Source organism: Podarcis cretensis, assembly GCF_951804945.1.
Source record: "Podarcis cretensis genome assembly, chromosome: 4".
Lineage (NCBI taxonomy): Eukaryota > Metazoa > Chordata > Lepidosauria > Squamata > Lacertidae > Podarcis > Podarcis cretensis.
In genome coordinates, this window is record NC_137173.1 from 81246673 (window position 1) to 81274209 (window position 27537).

The window sequence follows — 27537 nt, forward strand, 5'->3', positions numbered from 1 at the left end:
GCTGGGCATTTGCTGGGGGAAAGTCATCAGGTGTTTAGCTGGTGATATATTGCAAAGTCACATATCACCAAGCCCTACTGTTTTAGTTCCATCCTTGTTTCAGACATCATGATATATCACAATGTTTAGCTGGTGATATATCGCAATGTTGAAAACCAGATATTGGCCAGCCCTACTCCGCACTGCTGCATTTTGTTGAAAGTCTCACTTGTACCTGCATCTTTCTAGAAGAGTACTCACTCATCTGTTATTGACCTTGAGCGAACTTTAAGCAGAAAGAACAACAAGTAATGAAAAAAGAAAAGAAAAGAAAAGAAAAGAAAAGAAAAGAAAAGAAAAGAAAAGAAAACAATGTGAAGCTTTTGTAAGATCTTATATAACTAGCTCAGCTATATCAGGAACTTGTTGTTGGTTTTAATTATATATTTATGGGTGAACTTCTTAAGCATTATGCCACCTCCATGCCACCTCCTTCTGACTTCTAAATGAGCTGATTTAATGAACCGCTCCTGGGGTACAGTTTCCATTCATTCCTCCATTTGACTCTGTTGTGCGTCGGATACTTACTTATTTGCTTCCTTTAGCTTTATTAATTGCTAGCAGCATATGTGGTTGTGCTGCTGAAGAAAAATCACACTGTCAAATATAACTTCCATGGAAAATGTGATATGTGTGAACTAGGATTTTTATTGTTGTCGCTATCTGGTATGATGAACCTATGAAATGAACTTCCCTTGTGAAAAAATAATGATCCAAGCACAGTGAACTTAATGAGAATGTATGCATGTGCCTCCCCCAACCCAGCAAAAATATCAAACCTATGTTTGCAAAGGTGCATCTGTAAAAGAAGCAAGTTCACTATTTTGCAAGTCCATTTAAAATATTGTGAAAGAAAGCCAAGGGGTTGTTGCTATGAGACCTGAGTAGGTGGTCAAAGTTAAAATTAGACTTCTGCCTACTCCCTATAAGTATTGAATAACAGTTCATTAGTTTTATTCTCTAAGAGTTGATAGATTTGGATTTCTGTTCTATTTGTTTTCCTCTTTTGTGTTCTATTTCTTAGGAATCTTTTATCATCTTTTTACTGAGAAGCTGATGTGCTCTTGTTTCCCGTTCGCCGCTTAGAGTCCGTATGTAGCCTGATCATGTAGTACCCCACTTTTTGGATCAGTCAGAGTGCTGTGTTTTTTCACCTGGGTAATCTAAGACAATTAATACCCTTTTTAGTACATTGGCTGTGCAAATGTCGCTGATCCTCTGCGTGTATCATTTGTTATGCTATTTGTTACAGAAGACCTTTGCTCTGCTAAATTCCATGCCTTAGTTCAGTCTTACCCAACCTGGTGCTCCCCCACATGTTGTTGAATGCCAACTTCTATTAGCCCCAGGCAGCATGGTCAATTGTTAGGAATGATAGGAGTTGTAGTCCCACACATCCAGAGGGCACCAGGTTGGACAAGGTTGCTCTACTCAATTAATTGCTCAAACATTTTATGAAACTAACACACACACATATTTTCAATAGTTGTGTAGACCGAGGAGCTGTGTCCACCCTGGACAGTGGTATATTATGGCCAGTCAAGCTCTTGGATGTTGTGTTACATTGAGAACTCAGAATGGATATACTTTTCCCCCAGTCACTCCAGAATGCTTGGAAGTAACGACAGTAGAAACTCAGGTAGGATGTATACTGCAGATCAGGAAAGGTACCATAAGGGCCAAGAGAATGCCAGCATAGTTCGTGAGCTGCATCAAGGAAGCTCTCAAAGGCAGGGCTTCAAAAATGGAAGTCTTTTCCAAATGATGGCAACCAAAAGGAGCACAGAATTGGGCAAAAGAAATGCAAACTGGCAATAAGGAATGCAGAAAAAGAATTTACAGAACACGTCACTATAAACATTAAAGCTAATAAAAATATTTAAATACATTAGGAGCAGGAAACTGGCTAGGGAGATGGTAAAAAGGAGGCAAGGGAGTAAGGTAATTGCAGTGAGACTGAACAAGTTATTTACATATTTCATCACGGAAGATGAAATAACTTTCTCAGGAAGGTAGTCTAAGGAGCTGAGGTAAAAAGTCACTCGGTCTGGTGGTATTCAGTGAAGAGTATAAAATAATTTACTGATCTTCTAACAAAGATACAGTACTTGTTTGTAAGTTCAGCCTCCATATCTGAGAACCATAAATAGAACACTTAAAAAAAACCAAAAAAGGAATCCAGGGAGGATCTGGGAAATTAGAGGTTGGTTGTTTAACATCTACTCTAAGAAAAGTGGTGGAGAGCATTATTAAAATTAGAATTGCCAGACTTATATAAGTCCTGCTGGAGAAGTACCATCATGGCTTCAGCATGGGTAGGTCTTGTCTAACTAACTTTCAGAGTTGTTTGAGAGTGTCAGTAAGCACGTGGATCGGGGTGATCCAGTACACACTGTGTACTTAGACTTTCAGAAAACTTTCCCTCACCAAAGAATTCTGGGTAAGCTTACCAGTAATGAGATAAGAGGACAGATCTTCTTATGGGTCAGTAACTGGTTAAAGGAAGAAAGTACTGGTAAACTGGAAAGTAGGAAGAAACGGACAGTTCTCACAATGGAGGGATGAAAGAAATAGGGTCTTTCAAGGATCAGTATTGGGTCGTGTACTTTTTACCTTGTTCATAACCTGGAGATAGGGGTGTGCAGTGAGGTGACAAAGTTTGCTGATAGCACCAAATCGTTCAGGGTAGTAAGAACAACAAGGGATTGCAAGGAGCTCCAAAATAGATAAATAAATCTTTCCAAACAAGGTGAAAGGGGATTGAAGCAGCATATGTGATTCAGTGTATGCAAGTGTAATGGTGACGCACACTGAGGCAAAAAAATAAAAATAAAATCCTAACTTCACATATATGATTGTGAGGTCATGGAAATGAGTGCTGCTGGTGCATAACTCCATGAAAATGTTGACCCAGCATGTGGCAGCTGTGTAAAGGGCAAATTCCCTATAGCACTTGATGATGCCGTGGCTTATGGGATTGTACCATTATAATTGCTTCATGCCACAGCTATGGGCAGTTGTATAGTGTAGAAAGAACTGGAGGCTGGGGTGGGGGAGGCAGCGCATCTCCAGGATTTTTTTCAGAGCAGGAGCAATTACGTAACCAACTTGCCTTCCTCTCGCAATTGAATGTGACAAGGAGGCTTTCAGTGATGACGGTTTTGCTGTTATTTTCTTACCCACCCTTCACCAAAAAGTCCAGGGTGGGTTGCAATATGTAACCCACCAACAGTACAATATTGTGTACTGTTTCAAGTTTTGCTATTGTTTGTGATGGATTAGCATGGAGGAAGTCAGCGAATGGGGATAATAATACAGCAGAGCCTAGATACACCTTTCTTTTGATGGACTTCCAATTTAAATGGATTGCATTTATAACAAAAAGCTACAGGTTGCATTTCAGGTGGTTGAAGATATTTTGCTTATTGTCTTTACAAGTTGACTGAAGGCTAGCGGAAGTAAGCATCACTTTATGCATAAGATTGAAGTCATGCCATGTGGTTGAACAGAGATGTTGTCCCAGGTTCTCCCAGCCCAACTCCTACATGCTAGTTCCACCCTTTATTAGCTTAATATACTATTACTGTCAGCTGAGCCTAATAAACTGGGTATTATTCTATGTACTGCTGCTCTTTTGGAGGTATATATAATGGATCACCACTGCTCCCTTATCTGAGGTATTACTATGGGATATCATGGGGTTGTCATGATGAGCTTCTGCAAAAATTTCCACTGGCTATGGGATCTTTAATAAGCTATATTCTAGGCAGTTGGTCAGAAAAAAGACAATAACATGCTGGAAGATGCAGAACTGCCATATCCTACTGCCAATCTGGCCTGATTTCTTTTCTTTCCAGTTTCTCCCACCCCAGGGACTACCACTTGTTCCAGAGTTGGAAGAAAACAGCACAACGCAAACATTTATTTGCAAATTTCAAACAAATGTTACCAACAGCTTTGCCTTTTTCTTTCTTTCTTTTTAAAGCAGCAACACTAGAACTCATGCCATCAGATTTTGGGAAGTCGCACTCCCTGAATATATTCCAAAGTATTCAGTGATCATCTATGTTTTTGCTTTAGACAGTTGTATTAAGAATCACAAAGGAACGCCATAAACACTAGGAGTAGTGCTGTTCTCCAAGGTTATTTTGAAGTCTGTCCCCTTCGTCTGTTTTCACCGCAACAATCACAGAAGTAGAGCCACCTTCCACATTGCGACTGTTTCCCAGACAAAGGTTATCTGCACAAAATTTTCAGATTTTGAAACATTTCATTATTACAGTAATGACTATTGCTACTCTTAACAGACATGCTGTCAGGTTGCAAAATGTATACATTGGTTCGTGCAAAGGGGGGGGGAAGAAAACGCAAGAGAGAAACCCCCTTTTTTATTAAAACACACACACATACACACAACAAAGGTCAAAACTTTTAAAATGTCACTTCTTCTGCAGTTTTGCATAGAAAATACACTGAGTCAGTGGGAGGGCTCCTTGTCCATAGAAACAGGCTGTAAGAAAAGAATGTTATCCTGCTGTTGTAGTTTCCACTTTCACTGGCAGCTGCGGTCTGAGCAGAAAAGCACTGTGGGAGCCTATTGTTACCCCAGCTGGGTAATAGTTTTCTTATTTTACAGTCAGGAACCGAGGGGGGTTGGGGTGCCTCAGCAAAGTGCCTGAAAATATAACTCCTGCAAACAGATCGCTTTCCTTCTTCCCAATGAGAAACAGGCATCCATAAATCTTTCATTTTGGCCCTCCAATCAAGGAAATGAATTTCTCTAAACAAAAGGAGGACTCAAATTTATTATTATTATTTATCATTGGGGGGGAATAAAATAAACAAACAGTGCGTTAAAAAGGAGGCTGCGTGATTATCATGCTGAATTCACCTTGAGGAACGCCATTCCTTGCTACAATGCTGAGTAATGCAAATTGGTGTTTAATTATTATTTTTTATAAACCAATGTAAAAATTGACACAAAACAGCATATTTTTTGACATAAAGCTTCGTCTTTTTTTGCTTTAAGAAGAAGTCTCCCGTGAATGGGATCCTATACATGGGTGTAAATGGACCGGGTCTACAATTCAAAAGATTAATTAGCTGCAGAACAACCGTTTATATTTGTCACTAGTTTATCCAGTTAATGAGGCTGATTTTAGTTGCCGTGGCAACCTAAGTTTTAAGGGTGAAAGGTCGCTGACCCAGTCATAGAGCCTTACAATCTCTTTTGGGGGCAGTTAATATCCCAGAATTTGTCAGACCAACTAATCATAATACAAACCCTTCAGGATAGGTAAAGTGATTTCTATAGGTCCCAACCACACAGTTTGAATTTTGAAATCTGTCTGTGATTCTCTCATTTCAAAGTGAAGAATGCAGTACAAAATTCAAAAAAAATAGGTATGGGTTTCTGCAGTTCATAAAAAGTAAATTCCATGACAGGGACTATTATGGGAGAAGGCTAATTTGATAATTGGATCAGTGAAGTATGGAGAAATTTGTGCCATTTTGCTATATTGGAGGTATTTTTGCTGCATTCATTTGGTTAAGTAGAGGGCTTTATTCTCCACAAGGTGATTTTTTAAATCACTATTTATCCGCTTTTCAAGAAGAAGTTCTCAGAGTGTTTAAATTGCATAATAAAACCATCTAAAACTTAAAAAAACCTCTACTACACACTTCCTTAAACCTTTTAGGCCTGGTAAGGCAAATAGTATCAGCACCTTCTGGCTCTCAGAACCTTTGGCAAAGAACATTGATGCAAAATGGCCTCTCCTCATTGCTGCTGTTGTTGCCACACAAGACACACACTGGCCAAGGGGAGTAGCGCCTCCCCAAACAACCAGGTCTGGGTATCACAAAAGGTGAGTGTCCAAGGAAGTCAGTATCCCCTGGGCAGATGGTGTCAGTCATGCGTACCAGCTCTCAAGCCATGTGACTTCTAGTCTTGTGAAATTTGGTCCATTGTATGTACAGAGAATACAACACCATATCTCAAACTCACTCTAGTTTCTGCATATATATATATAGGACTCTTCTCAAGACCCAGATTGTCTCCTGCACAGTGGTGTTGCGGGTTCACTTCATGATGGGGAAAATGGTAATTTGAAGGACCCTTTAGATCAGGTCATAGCCATCTTTCCTTGCTGAGTGGGATAGCCATGGGGTAGCTAAGTGGGACTTCGGTGAAATGAATGGAAAAATAAGTGAGTTTGGCAGGGTGAGCATGAAAAAAGTCAGCAGCGCTAGCCAATTGGGAGCCCTTGGCTCCTCTCTGGTTTTATTATTTACTGAATTCCTTTATGAATGGTATAATAATAATAATAATAATAATAATAATAATAATTTATTATTTGTACCCTGCCCATCTGGCTGGGTTTCCCCAGCCACTCTGGGTGGCTTCCAACAAAGATTAAAAATACATCAAAATGTCACACATTAAAAACTTCCCTGAACAGGGCTGCCTTCAGATGTCTTCTAAATGTCAGGTAGTTCTTTATCTCTTTGACATCTGATGGGAGGGTTTCCACAGGGCGGGCGCCATCTCTCTCTCTCTCTCTCTCTCTCTCTCTCTCTCACACACACACACACACACACACTTAAAACAATTACATAAATTAAACAATATAACAAAAATAGTACATATATACATAAAATCAATTCAGATCCAATACTGTAAGTATACCAATTGCGATAATGATGTTCATTTTGAAAGCATATTGAAAGTGGAATACATTTAGAAGAACCCCCAAAAAAACAAAGCAGATGGTGCTTGTCGGATATGTAACATGAGCAAATTCCAAAGGATGGATGCCACCACACTAAACACCTGTTCCAACATCATGCAGAATGAACCTCCAAATGGTATGGCACCTACAGATGCAGTGATTGGTTGGGCATGTAGAGGGTTGATACAATCTTTTAGTTTCCTGTGCCTTCTACCTGAGGTTTTATTTAGAAGGATGCCAGCCCACAAGAGATGACTCAGGGGTCTTGCATTTTGCCTGGCCATTGCCACTCTCTGATGGGAGAAATGTGATCTGAATGTGTGGGGGCAAGGAGTGGCATCATGGGCAGGAGAGTCCAGCCCTCAGGTGGTTTAGCTTAGGGGGCTCTAGGGATGGACAAATCTGTTGATTTTGGTGTGTCTCAGTTTTCACATTAGTGCGTCATATATTTCTCTAAGCCCTTGCAAAAATGTACCAGCATTTTAGTGCAAATTTCTCCTAATTTCTGCATGCAGTTTTACCTAATATAAGGCACTTTTGCGTGTTATTTTCACAAATATGTGCATTTTATGCACACTTTATACTAGTATATGCATCTTTGTACACATTACTTGGCTGATGAACTGGACTACAAAATTCAGGGAATTACAAATTTCGAAGGTGGCTGAGCATTGGTGTGCATACTGTTTTGAAAAGTGCAGGTGGATAGACCTTGAAATGCTGATTGAATTGCACTTCTCCCCCATTCCTAAGAGGATCTTGCTACAGGACGAATATGTTGTCTCTCCCTTCTTTAAATTAAACATTTCCCTCTTTGTGTATGCTCACAAGTATCAATTCCCACCCCCGCTCCCCATTCTAAAACCAAGTTTTAAAGCTGTCATGCCACAAATCTCTCTTTTGTAAAAACAAACCCTAAGTAGGGTTAAATTCTGATTAACAGGACCTAGAATAGTAAAGGATACAACCAACAAGGTGCTGCCCTGGGTTCCTTTTGGGTCAAAGGACAGGATAGAAATGTAATAACAACAACAACAAATTACTTTGAAAAGTGCAAATTTCATGTCTGTGCATGTGTGTGATTAGTATCTTAAGAGACACTTGCAAATAAGTAAAAATAAACACACAAACACATATAATCTGCATAATTTCTATGGGGTCTCCTTGATTCCATATTGTTATACTTCAAGTTAAATCAATACCTTAGAATGCAGGTCAGAGCCTTGCTTTAAATGTATGAGTGTTTTACGAAGTGTAATTGCTTAGGACATGAAAATATCGATAGATAGAAGGAGATTTGTGTGAAATATTTTAAGAGATACTTTGAAGGATGTGATATTCCTACCCACGAAACTTCAGTGTCTGAGTATAGATAGATAGATAGATAGACAGATAGATGACAGATAGATGATAGACAGACAGACAGACAGACAGACAGACAGACAGATATAAAAACTGGTTGTTAGGAATATCTGAAACTGCCTTATACTGAAGGCAGATCCACACTGTACATTTAAATCTCACCCGGGGAACTGCAGTGTCTCCCTCACAGGCCTACAATTCCCAGAACTCTTAAAAAACTACAGTTCAGCTCAGACCAGTGCTTCCTCTAGATTTCATTATCTAGCACTCACAGACGGAGGCTGCCCGAGGTTTTAGGCCAGGGTCTTTTCCAGTCCTACCTGGGACTTGAACTTTGACCCTTCTGGATGCAAAGTGAATGCTTTGCCACTGGGCTATGCCCCCCCCCAGTTGTTGCCAAATGCACATAAGAGGTATGTGTATGTCAGATCCTCCAAGTCTCCCTATTTTCTAGGGACAGTCCTGGATTTACAGAAGCCATTCCGGTTTCTGATTCGATCCCAGAATGTCCTGCTTTCCCATGGGACGTCCCTATTTTCAGCCAAGTGGATAAGTAACTTTACAGCCTTTTAGAAGACATCTGAAGGCAGCCCTGTATAGGGAAGGTTTTTTTAAAATGTTTTATTTTGTTTTTAAATATGGAGAAATGTTGGAGGATTTGGTATGTGTGCCAAAGAGGCAAGCAGGAGGGGCTACTCGAATTTTTCTCAGCCAGTGCTTCCCCACTGAATGTCTTCTCCCTAGCCATTCTTTATAGCCAACTGAGTTATGGAAGTCACCCTCCCTGGGAGAAGTGGGAGGGTGACTTGGGGAGACGTGGCTTCAGAGAGGAGCAAAGTGAAGAGTACAACACCCCTCCTTGCCTCCTCCTTCTGCTCTTCCCATCTCTCTTCCCATCCCTGTTCTATAGGAATTTGGTATAACCTGCATTCAAGCAGATGCATCATGGCAACTGGTTACATCTGTGCTTAGCAGGATGGCTGGGCTATAAAAACAGGCAAAGTGACAGACGTATTAAATAATACTTCTTTATATTGTTTATGTGAAACTTTTTTGTCCAAGAGTCAACTTGGCTACTTCCTTCCATAATAAAGGTCACAGGACCAGTATCTTATTGGATGCTGGAGTTACAATGTCCATTTATAAGCCATTTTATAAAATGCAAGGATTACACAGCATCGTGTGAAACTGGGTCACTCTCCCTTCAGGAACTCATGTGGCTGGTGAATCACCTTGGGGACACAGCTCAACAAGAGCCTCTACCAAGCCTGATAAATTCCAGCTGAGCATATGCTGGAGGGCTTGGCAGATAATAATTGAAATATAAAGGAAAATGTTTTCTCTCTCTGCCACACATGGCCAAATGGCCTGTATACCACCTGTAGCTCCTGACAATGCCAGCTTATGAAGGAGTTGCCATTTACATCAAGGTGCTCTAGTTATGAGATGTTCTTCTACTTTTTAAAAAAACCTATATAGTTTTCTATGGCATTTCTGCTGTTCTGTTATGGTTCTTATTATTTCATGGTGCTATCATAGAGTTGGAAGGGACACTGAGGGTCATCTAGTCCAACCCCCTGATTTGTTTTTTCTTTTATTATGTTAGATTTATTATAAGAACAGTAACAAGAAAACAGTGCAGAAATGAAGCCGACAACAGCAGAAGATGCAACTCTTAACTCCTTTTGCTTAGCACTTTCGTTTTGAAGGTGGGATGAGGGCTTTTTCTCAAGCTGAACTGCTCTCTTTAGTTGCTCTCTAAAATATACCCCAAGAGGAAGCGAAGGAAGGCTGTGTGTGCAAACAATCCATAGGATAAAATGATGTTTACCTGTTTTAGTTTGGTCCATCATGGATTTTTATAATTCCAGTCTAAGGCTGTTCTGCTCTCAGAGGCACCAGCTTGTGAGGACGATTGTGCTTGTGTGTGGGATGTTGTGCTTGTGATGTCACGCTTGACATCAGGACGTTGGGAGGAGCTGGGGTGGGGCTGCGCAGCTTAATTGGCTGGCGGCTAGCCTCTTCTGCCACCTCCTGGCACTGCCCCCAGCAGGAGGCCCCTTCGACCCTCCTTCCCCTCCACAGCAGGAAGAGAAAAAGAAGTAGCCAGCCACTGCTTGGCTCTGTGTTTTGTCTCTGTGCTTTTTGGACATGGGGGGGGGAAGGCTGCACCCTAAAAATATTCAGGGGGTCCAAAAGGGCTCGGCCATCAGGAGCTGCCACCCCTGTATGCTCCCACACAGTGCTTATGGGTGGAGTTCAGTGTTGCTCTATGACAAACGTTCTGTCTCTGCAAGCAGTTGAGTTTGCCAGACAGAACAGTTTCCCCTCTCCTCCCCTTATGCACTATTCTGGGGGGGGGGGTTCCCCTGATCCCCCAGAGCCAATTTTGAGGGGCATAGGGATTGCAGGTGGAGAAACTGAGGGGAGAGCCCCATTGCACAAGCAAAAGTCCTTGCACGTTTCAGCTGACAGGGCTCATTAGGTGATTGTTATGTTGGATTAATGTAGGAAGATCAGAATAGTCTCACATTTCTAGAGATTGACCCCTTTCTTTCTTTCTTTCTTTCTTTCTTTCTTTCTTTCTTTCTTTCTTTCTTTCTTTCTTTTCTTCCTTCCTGGTGAGTAGTATTTTGGAATGATCACAACATAGTCATCCATAATTTCGCAGCAGCATGCTTAAGAGGCCTGTTATTCCTATTGGGAAACATTTTCTATTTCAACTCAGCTAGAGAAGGAGCCCCCACAGCAGCTCTGGAATTTATGTGCTAAGCTCAAGGGATCAGTGTTGCATCTTATACTGTTGTCTGATTTATTTTTGTTCTTTAAATAAATGTCACAGGCACCTGGGAGAAGTGCCAGCTTACTTTCTTTATAAATAATAAAAGAAAGCATCGTAATTGATAGATGGCATTAAAAAAAAAAATCCACGTTGGAAAGCAATTTACACTGCAAAGTTTGAATGAGAAAATGCATTAGTTTTAATTACTTGTGCCATAGTATCTTCTAAGGGCACATGGGGAACGGTCTCAAAATGCTGATAGTGAAAGAGAGTGTGCCTCAGGATCCAGTTCTCCATAGTGGTTCTCTAAAGGACTGGAAAATGAACATATCTCAGCAGATGAAAAGCTTTATAATGGAGATATGGTTTATGCACTCCTTTATTGCTGCCGGATGCCAACAACAAAACAGGTGGCATCCAAACCCATTACCTGTTCTTTTCTGTATTACATAAAAGTTTTGAGTATCTAGGCAAGGCTTTGAATTTTGACGACCTGGTGAGAATTTTTTTTGGAAATAATTATGCAGCCAAAACAAGATTTAGTCATTAAAAGAAGAATTCCAAGCTTATCGAAAGGAATGTAACATGGCAGTTAAACTACTAGCTGCCACAGTTGTAACTATCGTCCCTGTTTTATCTAATGGCAAACGGCAAATTTAGTTTCCTGTTTTACTATGGGTTATGCCAGTCACTCTGCTTTTGGGCGCAAATTCTGAGGTGAGCAATTCAATACTCTCTCACGGGTAGTCAGTATCTATAACTGTTAGCCAGATGGATGGGGTATAAATAAATTATTATTATTATTATTATTATTATTATTATTATTATTATTATTATTAAGAACTTCATAAATATAGAGACCATGCACACAGATGCCATTAAGTCACTGTCTGAGGAAGACATGGGCCTTTCGAAACATCCACTCAGGCAGCATACTGTCGGTGGTTACACTATATGCCTTTCCACAATGGGCATAAAAATAGCAATGCAGCAAACCGTATCTGAAAGACACATGGGGGTTCATTGCTTCTTTCGTTATGAGTTAGAGCATTTTCTTTTAAATACACTGGGGCCTAAGAAAGTGGCTCTGTGAGCTAGATCTGTCCTATAGCCCTTCATTTGTCTATCTCTAATAAGAGAGGTTGTTATAAGTGTTACTGTTGTTGTTGATGATGGTGATGATGCCTTTTTCTTTGCCTAGCAGGGCTTGAAAGGTGTGCTCATTTAATTATAGGGGAGAAAAGACTTTCAAACATTCCAAAATATGTAAAGGGGGGGGACTCCTAGGGCTGTGGCCCATGTAAGGTCAATGGGTGCAACACCCATCCTGGAATATTGATTCCCCCCCCCCAAAAAAAAGATTTGTTTATTTTTTAAGCACAGTGTAACATTTATTACAAGACAGTTTCAATTAAAGAGTATTTTTACAGTAGAAGAAAAGGCTTGGTTAAAAAATGAATCTTCAGCTACTATGAATGTGAACAATGTGTTAAAAGGAAGTAACTTAAGAAGGGAAATGGGTTAAGAGTAACTTACTGGTGGCACCCCACCCCACAGGATATCACAGAGCAGTGACCCCAAAATGGTTATTTTCTACTGTTACCCTGGCACTCTGCAATGCCCTTCTCTTTGGCATGCACGAAACATCATCCATCAGCTGCTTCAGATGTTTTGTAAAGACATATAACTTTGTCCTGGCTTTGCCTGACCCATAAGATTGTATCCTGTCATTACTGAATTTCTATTTCGATCTGTTTTCATAATACTGTTTTAATGGGGGTTTTTTTGTTTCACCTCTGTTTTTATGATGGCATTTTATTGTTTCCATTTTACATTTTTGCATACTGCTTTGAGATTTTTCAGTATTAAGAAGTACTCTTAAAACAAATGGATAAAATAAATTCTGGCCAGGAAGTAGCAGCTCGACCTTTGGCGAAGGTAAAGGACAAGCCATCTCTGTGATTTTCTGCTATTCTAGGCTGGAGAAGGGCAGGGTTTTTCCCCTGGCTGCCACCTGTGGGAGAACCACTAACACGTCTGAATTCTTAAAATTATTGTTCTCATTTAGCTTACACATTTCCAGTGCTAGCAATTCCTAGACACTAATGACACAATCCTATGCACAATTACTTGGAAGTAAGTCCAACTATGTTCAGTGAAACTCTCTCCCCCTACGGATGTTCATAAGACCACAACCATAGACACTTCAGCTTAGCAACAGGATTCTGGAAGCTTCTGTTGGTTATGAAAAGATCACTGATTTTCCATTCATTCTCTTTGAAATGCCACCTGGAGATAGGGCAACACCACCTAGGGAGGAAGATGGTTACAGCCATGACAAAGCTGATTGTCCTATAGTACCCTAAAATAGCGGTGCCCTATTCTGTAAAGATATATATGTGTGTGTGTATGAATAACCCATTCTTTTGTTAAAATATGCAGGCATTCCTACGGCCAAGACAACCTACAAGTGTACCATTTGTTTTTTTAAAAAATATGCACTCTTCATCTCAGCAAATGAGATGGAGTCTTCTTAGGGGGAGGCCAATTTCGTAAAGCGATTAATTATTCTTGCCATTTTAATTTTTTTAAAAAAATAAAAAATGGCGACAGGATCCTTGAGAAGAAGACAACAAGCAAAGCTAGCTAACCAGCGCGTTCTCTTTTGTGAAGTTCACAATGACTGAGAAGTAAATTGCTTCTTAATAAGTTTTGTATTCTCCAAGGGTATGGTTAAAGGGTTAATTTAACGCTTGACCCATTAAAACCACTGAGTGCAGTGAGAACCTTACACGGCTGATCAGATGATTATTTCTGGGAGATAAGTGGCTGAAAACTGAGCTTCACTAGTTCAGGTAATCAAGGGAAATCGGCATAAAAGAGAAGATGCGGCTGAGTAAAGACAGAACAGCTACCTGAGATTCTATTACTTGTCGTCTTTCAAGCATAATAATGAGATTATAGTAACCCTAAACTGACTGAAAACAGAAATCTGGCTGTCTGTCAAGTTCATTGTGTTGAGTTTTACAACACTCCAGATCTGGTTCCTCTCTGAACCTGCCATAATTATACCAGGAAGACAAATTCAAAGAAACTTTTTTCAATCTTGGGTTATTGTCAGGGTTTGGCTTATGACCAACATAACCATTGTTAATGACATGGAGAATCTCTTTAATGCTTCTCTCTCCCCCCCCCCCCCCCCCGTGAGCCTATGCTAAGCAATATCACGATATACACCACTGCAAATATTTTTACATTGCATCTGTCACAGGGTCCCAAATTACTTTGCTATTGATCCATGCTGCTGTCTTGTGGTTATTCAAGTGAGAAAGCTTGGCTGTTCGTGTGTGTGTGTGTGTGTGTGTGTGTGTGTGTGTGTAAGTCCCATCATTTTTCCACCTCTTTAATAGAAACATCCAATCATGTCAGGGAGCTACAACTGAGATCCTAAACATACCTACCTGAAAATATATTCAGTTGTAAAACAGAAAGGAAAGGCACAGTCCTACTTCCAAGTTTGTTTTTGTTTTAAGAATCAGGGGAAAGTTAATGTTTATGCTATTACCCCCCCAAAAAAACCCATTAATCAAATATTAGCACCATACTTGTATGGTTTTCAAAGGCTCATATATCTCCCAAGTAACACATCATTTTTATTATCGCTTTCATCTTCACCAGGAGAGCCAGTGGTCTTGAATAGGCAGAACCAGGACCAGAGTATACATTATGGTTGTCACAAGTATGTGGCTGAAAATTGTCTCCTTGGCACATGTGCTCATTGTTATGCCATAATCCTCATATGTGTTTATAATTTGGTACTTGGGCTCTTTTTCTGCCTTGAGAGCTTCTGGGGTTGGTGGATGGGGGTGGAGAGTCTCTAAACTACCACTGGCATGTGAACTGAATGCACTGCCTGGTTGCTGCTGTGTAGCAACTGGCGAAGGTGATGGCACGGTGGTAAGTTTTGAAGTGCAGGACGGAATTCCTAATGAAAGCAACCATAGTCATGCCACCAAGGAGAGCGGTGCTGATCCGTCATTATACAAGAAGGAGCTGTAGCTCAGTAGTAGAGCATATGCTTTGTATGCAGAAGTTCCAGATCATCATAAGAAAACATAATAAGAAATCAAAACAAAAAGAATAACCCTACCACTAGCTGACACAGGACAGCTTCCTATGTTCCTGTGCATACCCACCAAGACCAGCTGGGCCACCTCAAAATCTTTCACTACCTCAGGCAATATACAAGATGCTCTTCCCAATTACACATACAGAAGTTGACCAGGCTGGTTGCTCAGTCTTTCTTCAACACAGGCAATGGGACAGTGTCCTCCATGGTGGAATTCTGCTGAGAACAGAAACTCCTCTCTTCAGCTGAGCAGAAGGAGTAGCTAGACACTGATGGTGCGGGATGGGGAATGAGGTCCAGACATTAAAAGCACATTTGAGGGGGCAGTCAGCATTCCCTCCCTCCTTGCACGGAAGAGCTCTGCACGTGTACATCAGCATATGTGAAGGGGCCCTTCTCACAGATACAAAACACATGGGAATGGGGCATACCAGTGTATGGTCAGAGGTAGCTTGCATGGCTTGCAGCCCCTTCACATATGCTTTTAATGCACAAGGTGTCAATCTGAACCCTCCGTAGCAACATGGCATGTAGATATAGGTATAGGTAATTCATAATTGAGTCCCTAAGGTGATTGGATGGCATATTGTACACCTCCTTCCAGCAATCCTGCAGCCCATCTGGTGCCAAATGTATTGATTTCCTTTCCTTTGGACCACATCAGTGAGGCTGAGAGGTGGGTCTTGTCATCTAGGCAGTTGGGGACCTCCATATACTTCCCAGGCTTGTGCCATAGAGAAGTCACTTTGGTGCTGCAAACACAGCAGTTACCAATGCAGGGCTGAAAAAAGCCCTTTAGCTGCTGGGTAGCTCAGTTGGTAGAACGTGAGACTCTTAATCTCAGGTTCATGGGTTCTGAGACGCTGTTCTCTGTTCCTAGGAATCTAGTGTCAGTTCTTCTATCTCCCTTGGCGACCAAAGGCCTAACTCATTCGCTCATATAGATTCTGGGGGCCTGGAAATCTTATCAGATCAGCCTGGTCCCCAATGTACTTGGAATCTCAGTATCCCTGATAGTTGAGGTGTTTCTCTCTCCCTCCTGCAGCCACTCAGCTACCACACCCTGTCGGCTCCTCCTGCCTGTTCCTCGGAAATACCAGCATGCACTGTTGCCAGCAGTGGCCATCAGGATAGCCCAAGTGGGGCTATATTGATCTCCAGGGTTCCTAACACTGTGCAGTTCCTGAAATGGGGAGAAGGAGGGGCAAGGCAGCAGGGAGCTTAGCATAGTGCTGGTGCAGTGATGGAGCCAATCCAAAACCCTTGATGCTGTTCCTTCACTGTACTGAGCTCCCTGCTTCCTTGCCCCTCCCTCTCTCAGTACAGTGGTACCTCGGGTTACAGACGCTTCAGGTTACAGACACTTCAGGTTACAGACTCTGCTAACCCAGAAATAGTACCTCGGTTTAAGAACTTTGCTTCAGGGTGAGAACAGAAATTGTGTGGTGGCAGCGGGAGGCCCCATTAGCTAAAGCGGTACCTCAGGTTAAGAACAGTTTCAGGTTAAGAACGGACTTCCAGAACGAATTAAGTTCTTAACCCGAGGTACCACTGTAAGTGGCAGTGACGTCTAGCACTGGGAGGTTGGTACGGTGACACAGCCCTACCTGCATGGCCCACCCAACGGCTCACTGGCTATTGCAATTCTTGAAAGAGCTTGGCACAAGGAGTGGCACATCTCTGTGTCCCATATAGATAAAGGGAAGTAAGTTTGCATCAACATCCTCTACACATTAGCACAATTCTTCTAATCATGATGATGGGCTAAAAATCTGAACTGGTTTGCTCCTCACCCAGTCCTCCATGTCTAGGCAAAGTTCCCCCCCCCCATGCTTCTGCTCCTGACCTCAGACCATCTTCCTCCACCCAAGCCCCCAACATGCACATAGTCAAAGCAGAATATTACCATGTAATTCTGTAAGAAGTTAAGGAGATGATTTAGGAAGCTCTGTTGGTTAGTTACGCATCCCCTTATAGGTTGACCTCTGATGCCTTTTTATCCTGATTAGGAACTGTGAGTTTCCCTGGAAATTTGACTTTCAGGTAAAACTCAGTGGCATCTCTAGTTAAGAGTACCATTTATAAATGTGTCATTCAGAATGTGGATGTGTTGAAGGCTCCTTCCATCCAAACACACACACACGTATATAGATATATATTCAATAGTGAACAAATGACTGTGTTCTGGCACCAATGATTTTTTTAAAATGTGAACTGTAAAATTATGCTACAAAGTTTATTAAACTTTCAGGTGTTCCATTTTGACATGCTCTGATCTTTCCTTAACAATGACAGGATGCTACACAAAAATACTGCATTTCATCTGGTGTAAGTCTTTATCTTCTCTTGACAGATTATTGCTGGTTAAATTGTAGAGCTGACTTAAAGGCAGGACTCTTCAAGGGAGTCAGAAATTAAGGCTTCACCAAATGGTAATAAAGCTATTAAAAATGCAAACAGCAAACAGCTACACTGTACAGGTTAGACAGCTAATCCAAACTAGCAGTTTAAAAAAAAGCAGAGCAATTACACTTTTATTTAAATGCAAGGAATATGAGCAAGAATAGAATGAGGAGCCTTGTTTAAATGCATTCTTCTGAATATTTATTAGAAATAATATATGTAGTTAAGCCACTTATCTGATTTCAGTGAATAACTAAAATGCAAAAGATCAATTTTCATAATTATACCAAAGAAGTCTGTCTTTCATAAAAATCTCATTAATAACACCATTATTACTGAAAAATATCTCAGTATTATTATTGTTATTCTAATTATCGCAAAATGCTACTGATAATGTTGTCATAAAATTCCTTTTTAGTATCCTATTAAGGAAGAGAGACCAAATAGTGGTATAAGTTAAATCTACATCGTAAGTGGCATTATTAAAACCTTTGCGTACTTGGTTAAAATACATTATGTGTATAATTACATAAATTGCTTCAGGTTTGGAAAACAGGTCTGTATAAATGTTAGATAGATAGATATTTTAGCCACATTAAAACGCACACCCACCCACCCACACCCACCCACCCACCCACACACACCCCTGTACTTAAAACCAAACTATTGTCCAATGAGAAACATAGTTTTTCAGATTCTGTTGCACTGATCCTAACTGGTGCAGAGGTCAAATCAACAAAATAGGTTATGGTGCTCATATATGTAGGCAGCTATATTTAAAAATAACAAAACATTATTGCCCAGAAAAACAATTTTCTTTTTATAGAGAAACAACACATTTGGATTCTGTTGAAATGTTAACCATCTGATTACTCTAAACATCCAAATGCAGTTTCAATAAGCATCTAACTACACAGCCACAAACATTTGTGTTTATAATATTCCTGCGGTGTGAAATGAAAATAGATGAAATGAAAATAGAGACATTTGTCTTACATTATATGAGAAGCAATTTCTTATAGTGGGAAGGGTAAAAAAATAAATGGTGTGACCACAAACTACCATAATGTGATCTGAAGCTGAGCTATCCTTGTGAAATCTTAACTTCAGAATTTCTCTAGGACATAGAAAATGTAGCATGTTTTTAAGTTTTCGAAGAGAAAGCAGCTATTGTATCCCAATAGGGTGGATACTAGTGAAGTGTTGAGTATGCCCATTTTTAATTCCACCCTGAGGACTGTTGTTATGCTGCTTTAGCCTGAGATTAGGGATGGCAAACCAAGCTACATTCTGATGTCAGCTGTTTCAGATGGTGTGTTATGCTGTCCTGGGTGCAGACATCAGCAGGGAAAGTCTTTGGAGCAGAAGTCCAGGGCTCCACTAAGATGAACAGCCAGAAAGGACCCAAAATGCAACAGGGCTGGCTGATCACATCTGAATAAACTATATTCGTAGGAAGATAAATGCAAATCTAAAACAAATGTTCTCTTTTAAATGTTGTATAGATTGTAAATGGTTAACTGTGTGAAAGTGGGGGTTGGTCTTTTACTCCTGACTGATGCCAGAGGGATGCACGGAATTGGGGTTCAGTTAGCCATCGGCTAAAAAGCAGTTTTAGAGGCGACTGTTAGGTTAATTGTCTAGTCCAGGTTGTTGTTTTTTGATTTGCAGGAACACAGTAGGTCAGGATGTGTCAGGTCCTTTTGTGGGTGTTCCATTCAAGTGATGGTCCATAGTTACTGAACCATTGAAGCTTTGGAACTCTAGTGAGGTTCTGGCTATTTTTGTTAGAGGGTTTGCACTGGAGAGGATGCACATGAAGGCTCAGGACTGCTTAAGAGTCACTTAGTCCGTATTTGGGAGACTTATTGAGGGACTTAAGGTGAAATCCAAGTTTAGAGGCTGGAGCTGGAAGCAGCTGCTGTCTCCAGGTAAAACAACTGGAGTTTTCAGAGGGACTAGGAGCTGAGGAATTGTTGTGGCAGCAGGCAGCTGATGAAGAGAGGAAAGCCAATGCCTTCATGCTGAAATCACTGAAGGTAGAAGCTAAGAAGTTCTGCAAGGAAAGAGGAAGACTCCAGCAGCAGTCCTTGAGAAGAGCTGAGGCCAGGGTGTCAGTGGTTTGCAGTTGACATGGAGGAACAGTGAGTCTCTAACCAAAGAGAAGGCTAAGGAACTCAGTAAAAACTGTAAGCTTCTGAGTGCAGTGAATCCCAGCAGAGCTTGCCTTCTGTGCTGATTTTAAATTCAGGAATGTTACAGAGCACTCCGAGTTTTTTTTCTGCAAGCAGGGATTCGAACTGCCGACCTTCTGATCAGCAAGTCCTAGGCTCTGTGGTTTCAGCTGAATTCACCAACCCTTTCCAAGTAGATATATTGGGTTCTCTCTCTCTCTGGAACTGGCTGTTAATTGATCCTCCTGGTCTCTGGGTTTGTAACAAGAAGCAAATGTTAATCCGGGTGCAGCACGCTTGCAGAGCTTTTGACTAGGTTGTGGTTTTTATGTGCTGAGTGCCAGTTCTTGTTCTATGGGTTTTATAGTTATTCTCAGCCACTTCAGACCTCACTACAGCAGCACAGAGTGCATATGCATTTTAAACAAGATTGCAATGAGGGAGTGCACACATCAGGCCCTTTTGCTACACATTCCCCAGTTACCATAATGATGTGCATTTTGCTAGTGCTTGATAAAGATAATAAATAACCCTTAACTAATAATAATGGCTGCAAATCTGTGAGTAGATAGGACACCCCCCCCACAACCCATTTTATTCAATCTCTTTTATGCATTTGTGAAAATGGAATGCCTGTATCTATTTCTTTAATGTCACTTAAGATCTGAGGGTAAATTAACCAATCTCATCAGAGGGAGTGATATGAGTTTCAGAAATAAGTATAACTTTTATCCTACATTGCCTTTGACTGACACAAAGGAAGTGATACTTATCTTTGCTATGTCACCGGTGGCATTTGCTTCGATGCATGAATGTTAAAGCAAACAGAAACAGCTTTTATCACAGCGGCAAGTCATGATCTGCACTTAGGGCTCAATCTTGCCATCCGCTATGTGGGCATGAATTGATGTGCACTGGAGAGCAGGGCTGAGCCTTTCCGCTTATTATGGAATGCATTCTAAAAATATCACCAAATACATAGGGGGTTGCAGGAATTCATTTTTTAAAAAAAAACAGCTAGAAGGAACAGGACTTCATTTTGCTCCTTCTCTCATGGAGAAAAGTCCAGATAGGAAAAACTGTCTCAAGGTATCCTAGTCCTTTCTCATATCCTAGGCTGGATTTACTGTTAAAATGTAACAAATACTGCTGTGTCTAACTCAAAGAAGAAGGTAAGAATGAACAGAAAACACAACCTAAGTTCAGAATCTGTTTTTCTCATCCAAGACCAGTACTGAGGAATAATGAATCAAATATGTTGAAGGCTGTTGTACTTCTCTTGCATTTTGTTATCTTATAAAACTCCCTTTCATATCACATGGATTTTTAAAAATGTTTAAGGTAAAACTTTTGTAGAATTGAATCCATAAACTAATATAATGTACAGTGGTACCTCAGGTAACAGACGCTTCAGGTTACAGACTCCGCTAACCCAGAAATAGTATCTCAGGTTAAGAACTTTGCTTCAGGATGAGAACAGAAATTGCACGGCGGCGGCAGCGGGAGACCCCAGTAGCTAAAGTGGTACCTCAGGTTAAGAACATTTTCAGGTTAAGAACGGACCTCCAAAACGAATTGTGGGGGGGTGCCAAAGTAGGTCTTTGACCCGGGTGAAATAAAGCCTAGTTTTGCCCCTGGGGGAGGCACTGTTTGGGCTCTGCTTTGAGCAACAAAGCATCTTGGTTAGATGCATCTGGGCCTTCAAGGAAGATCTTGGCTAATATTGCATAGAACTTTGGACTTTTGCACCAAGAGTCATCACTGGAATGAGCTTTGCTCTGGTCAGAATCATTGTTCAGGATGTCGCTGCAATGTTGACTCCACAATTCGTAATATAGAACACATTTGAAAATGTGGCATGTATGTCTTCAAGCCATATACTGTGCATAGCTTCAAAATCCAAGCAATTCATTCAAGTTTTACCCTGTGTACAGGTAATGCCTTTAGGGACAAACTAGATGCCACAAGGGTTTGGACTTCACAAAGTTCTCTATCTCAGTTAAGAGCTAAATGTGATCGTTGTTTCAGATGGGTGAAGTACTCTGTTGGGATCTTGAGCTTTGCGACTGCAGTTTAGCTACTCCTCAGATATAACTTATTTTTCCTTTTGGGTGATGAGAAGCGTATTCTCAATAGACTTCTTTTGTCCATCGAAAGCACATACCATTTTTCTTTTAATGTGTAGTCTCATAAGGTCTGAGGAAATGTTAGGTTTGTGTGGGGATCACACATTCCTGTGCGTTAGTGACCTACACCTCCTGCTTATGTATCATTGTAACCAAATTCTTGATTTTACTTAATTTCGGGATGTTATTGACACCTTTGCCAATGCCTTCTTTTTATTTATTTGTTTGCTGAATCCTACACAGTTCTCTCATAACGTTTCCCTAGCTCCAACATAGTTCCATGTGAAGAACAGTTGTAATGTAGCAAAACATTCACAAAAGTTGTGCAGCGATTCTAAGCTAACTTACTCCTAGGGAATAAGTAAGCAACACTGGGATTTACTATAGAGTAAATATGCAAAGGATTTTGCTATATACCATCTTATGCTTTTGTACTTCTACTCCAGAAATTCAGTGTGGGTTGTGATTCCCCCCTCCCCATTTATCTTTTAATTTTAGAGGTTGTTGGCATTGTCTTGGGAGACAATGGGGGAGTGCATCTTTGGGGATGATGTTGGAAGGTTGCAGCGCCTGCTGTGGCTGTAGAGACCAATGCAGGAGAGACATGTTTTGTTGCATCTGGGGCATCCTCCCAGTGATCATTTCTCCTCTGGCCACTGCTATGGATACGCAACTTGATTGCCTGTCTCCAGTTACTGCAGTCATCTGCACGGGATTCCCACATGACACAGTTGATGTTGCCAGCCTTCAGGTCATGTTTGCAGACATCTTTTTTACGCAGAGTTGGTCTGCCAATGGGCCTGGTGCCAGAAGCCCTTGTAGAGCATGTCCTTGGGGATCCTGCCATCTTCCATTCTGTGGACGTAACCAAGCCAGTGTAGATGCCGCTGAGACAGGAGTGTGAACATGCTGGGAATGTGGACTTTTTAAAGGTACGTTTTTAATTTTCACAAAGTTTATATGTGAAATCTTAAAAAGCCCAACAGTTACAGCTTGTAAGCACTTAGATAAAATAAGTACTTTGATGAAGTAAGTGCCTGGATGCTGTCTTCCTAGAGCAGAGGACCAAACATTCAAAAAGGAGAGATATAGTAGTCATAGGAGAGGAGACTTCAACTACCCCAAGATCTGTTGGAACGCAAACTCTGCCAAGAATGTAAGGTTGAACAAATTCCTCAGTTGCCTCACTGACAATTTCATTTCCCAGAAGGTGGAAGCAGCAGCAAGGGAATCATTTATCTTGGACCTGGTCCTTACCAACAGGGAGCAACTGATCAATGAAGTGGAAGTACTGGTATCCTTGAGAGGCTTTCTAGCATCGTCATGGGAAATCAGTCTTCTTAAACTACAGAGTGCATCTCCGACTATACTGTTTTCCCTTGCCTCTGTTTAATGAACCTCAAGAGGACACAATCACTTCCTCTCAAGGGATCTCACCCAGTAGTTCCTTAAGCTTTTTGAAATCAGCCATCTGTCATGGATGATTTATTTCAGATTCCTACATTGCAGGAAGTTGGACAAGATGACCCTCAGGATCCCTTCCAACTCTATGATTCTATGACTCTACAAAGACAAGCAACCATTAGCAGTCTTCCAGCTTATGAAATGCAGTGTTGGGTACTGAATTGTTAGCTTCAGCCAGTTCCAAGTACATCTATCTGCCTGGAGTATTTTTTAAAAATATATAGAGAGATTTTGCTTCCTTTTAAAAACACACACAGAGAGAATAGGAATAGGAGATATCATAGGTACTTTTCAATGAGTAGTCATTGCCCCAATGCACTATTCCCCCCCCCCCACTACAAAAACCCACTTTGCAATCTGGCCTTATAAAAATACATTGTATATAGTACAGCTCCTTGGTTACACAGTGAGAATATTGTGATCCATAACTGTGTAGAATGAAAGCACTGTACTCCATGGCCTCATTTGTACCACCAAAAGCAGAGACCATTAATTGGGCTCAAGGACACACTTTGTTTTGATGAGTGTAGACTCTTTTTGACTGGGGAAGCTCCTTGAACTTAAAACGATCCATCCATTCTCTGCATTTCCCTTCTCAAATCTCTCTACTATTTTGTCATCTGCAAAAATACAAAGGGGGATGTTGTTGATTTCTTTTTCTTTTTTGAAAGACATAATTGAAAACAACAAGTTGCGCAGATGTGCCCAGTACCACAAAAAACAGGGTATTTTAAAATGAAATCCTGGTCATGGAGCATAACTGTTCACAACTAGCAGTTATGGTAGCTAAATTGAACATCTAAATTCATAGGCGGTATATCCCTGGATACTAGGTGCTATGAGGCAAACAAGAGGGGTGACAGTTGTCGTCATGACCTCCTTGTGAGCATGCTGTGGAGAGAAAACAGAGATAAGTCCCCCCCGCCCCCACCTGTCAATAAAGCCGGAACCTAAAGTCATCCAATGAAACTGAATGGTGGGAGGTTCAGGGAACACTAAAGGAAGTTCTTATTTACTCAGTGCATCAACTATGCAATTCACTGACAAAAGGTATGATAATAGGTACCAACTTACAGGGGTTTAAAAGGCAGTTGGACAAATTAATGGAGAATAAGACTATCAATGGCTGCTAGTTATAGCCAGGGCAGGGGTGCCAACATGAATAAAATATTGGGGAAGGGCAGGCAGGCCCCTCGCCGCATAATCGATCACAAGACATGCATGCCCACCATTTGAATGGCAATGCCCATCAACTTGGGAGGGGTTGGCCCCCTCAAATATTGCAGGGGGGGCAAAAGGACCTCGGCCCCTAGGACTAGGCTTCTGTGGCCAGGGCTTTTTTGTGTATGAGAATGCTCAATGGTACAGAGTCCTGACACCTCTCTTTTTTGCTGCTCATAGCACGCATGGCACTTTTAGTAATATGTGAGAACTGGAACCTTCCCCCCCCCTTTTTTTAAAAAAGCACTGATGTATATGGTATTTGCCACATCCAGGATCATTTGCTGAGGAGCAACTTCAGGGGTGGACTACTGCCTTCTTATCCTGCTTGTGATCTTCCCAGAGGCATCTAGATTGCCACTTTATGAATCAGGATGCATGACTAGTATAAAAGTCTTTAGTCTGACTGAGCAGAGTCCTCCTACATTTTTACCTGGCTAACCACAAAATGTAGGATCATATAGACTTTGGACTGCTGCAGCAAGTCAGTCATACCTTGGAAGTTGAACGGAATCTGTTCCGGAAGTCTGTTTGACTTCCAAACATTCAGAAACCAAAGCATGACTTCTGATTGGCTGCAGAAAGCCCCTGCAGCCAATCAGAAGCCACAGAAGCCTCATCGGACGTTTGGCTTCCAAAAATAGTTCGCAAACTGGAACCAAATTGGGAGCCAAAACGTTCGAGAACTAAGCTGCTCAAAAACCATGGTATGACTGTCTGGGAAAAAGACAGCTGGAGGTTCATCCACTGTACTTAGCAGTCTGAATGCCTGGTCAACTCAGAAGAAGGCCATGCTGATCCACGATCTTATCATGAACAAACAGACTGACATGGAGCAGGAGAGCTGGGTGGGCCTGACCTGGTATAGTTCTGCCCACCTGAGTACTCTGTGCAACACCAAACCAGACTAGAGGGTCAGGACAGTGGCATTGCCATAGTTCATAGAAACTAATTCTTTTTTAGGTGCTTTATGTTATTTCTTAATCCTCACAATAAATCCTAGAGGCAAGTTGCTGATGAGACGGAGGAGGAAGAGAGAATCCTCCTATGATACCAGGAAGGGAACTGAAGATAATCAAGTGTGCTCAAATATGAGAGAAAAGCAGGGAATCTTTTACTGAAGTCCACAAACACCACACCTGCCTTTAACCAGTTTTAATCAATCCCACCATCCCATATCAAAACGGATAAAGATAAATGCCCCCTCTGCTTATCCCATGTAATTTGAGTACTGGTAACTATACCCATTTTGGGACGCAGGTGGCGCTGTGGGTTAAAGCCTCAGCGCCTAGGGCTTGCCGATCGAAAGGTCGGCGGTTCGAATCCCTGCGGCGGGGTGCGCTCCCGCTGCTCGGTCCCAGCGCCTGCCAACCTAGCAGTTCGAAAGCACCCCCGGGTGCAAGTAGATAAATAGGGACCACTTACTGGTGGGAAGGTAAACGGCGTTTCCGTGTGCGGCTCTGGCTTGCCAGAGCAGTGATGTCACGCTGGCCACGTGACCCGGAAGTGTCTCCGGACAGCGCTGGCCCCTGGCCTCTTAAGTGAGATGGGCGCACAACCCCAGAGTCTGTCAAGACTGGCCCGTACGGGCAGGGGTACCTTTACCTTTACCTTTTTAACTATACCCATTTATCTAGGTCTGGGGTGTTTTTAAAAAACTTTCTTTCGATAATGCTTAATGTCATGAGGTCACCTGAAAGCATAGCTGTCAACTTTTCTCCTTTCTTGTGGGGAATCTTATTCAGAATAAGGGAATTTCTCTTTAAAAAACGGGAAACGTTGGCAGCTATGCCTGAAAGCTGTTGGATAATTTCTAATATAAATGACATTATTGATAAATCTGAAAACAAAAGTAATGCTGGACTTCCATTTTAAAACATCCACTCTACTTCATTCAAAATATGAATTGCAATAAATTTGTCCAGTTTTTAAAAATATAAAATCAGTTTTAGACTTTTACAGACTGGCTATTTATCGTTAAGGATTTAACAGTATGCTATGCATGTTTTCTTTGTACGTGAAGTTATTTACAGTGTAATCCTATACTACTAAGAAGTAAATCCCCTGGAGTTCAACATGACTAATTCGCATATTAAGTGAGCATAGGACTTCCACCCTACTTAGTATTTAGGCACTTGATTTTGAAAAACTGTAGGTCATTGGTTGGCTAAGCTATTTTAACCAATGTGGCATTAGGCAGGTGTTGTTACTCAAATGCCAAAACTGTGAAGAGGCAAAATGGTGAAGAACAAGTAGCCAAAGTGGGAAAGTATTACATCTCACTGAACTTCTCTAGAGCCATAACTGCAAATTTGGTTATTCGTGGAAGCATATGAATATCAATTTGAAAAACCAACAGCATAATGGTAGGGCTGTGATAACATATTATAGTGATATCAGGTGATAATATATTATGATTTGGTGTTACATTTATTCAGCATGCAGTTGAAAGTGCTGAATTTTTATTAAGATCAGCTGACTAGAATTCCAGTTTTACACAGTGTTCTATTCCATTTTCAATAGGGTAAAAGAGAATCTCCCTTAAAAAAAAGGAAAAAGAAAGCCAGAACAGATGCTTTTCATCCTTATTTCAAATTGCTCAGTTTCCGGATAGACTACTGACAAATCTATGCAAATATCATAGGAAATACTACTAAAAAAAATTGTATCAAAGTAAAAATAACTGACTTGATGATTTCTCGCATGCTGACAATTCCAAAAGAATTATTACAATGGGTTTAAGAACTCTTCCTACTGATGTCAGTCAATTAAATACTTTGGTGATACTGGAATGAGTACCACATAAGAAGCTAGAGAAAGATAATTCCATTTCTCCCACTTTGGGCTTCCATAATAAGGGTGAGTTCAGCCTATGCAGTGTGCATAATACTGCAGTTAAAAAAAGAAAGAGGCTTAGACGTTTGTGATCCCATTTACTTACTGATATGGATTCGGCTTCTCTAACCAAGGTTAAAAGTGATTTGGGAACTGTTCGCTCCCACCTGCATCAGCATTTTAAATCTGTTCTGCTGCAGCTGGGAGAAAGAGCGAGAGAAAGAATCTTATGCGAGGCACCCAAACTCCTTGCCAATATTTGCCTTCCCAA

The 27537-nt window shown here is 41.1% G+C and overlaps 2 long non-coding RNA genes across 9 annotated transcripts in view; one reads left to right on the plus strand and one right to left on the minus strand.

The window, feature by feature from the left end:
* Nucleotides 1–27537, plus strand: part of LOC307214346 — a 331943-nt gene that overhangs the window by 74978 nt on the left and 229428 nt on the right. The gene's annotated exons all lie outside the window — the stretch shown is intronic.
* Nucleotides 3933–10052, minus strand: LOC307214382. Its single transcript, XR_013838014.1, has 2 exons — nt 9964–10052; nt 3933–4279 (listed from the first exon to the last, which is right to left on the minus strand). It is a non-coding gene; the product is annotated as an uncharacterized lncRNA (long non-coding RNA).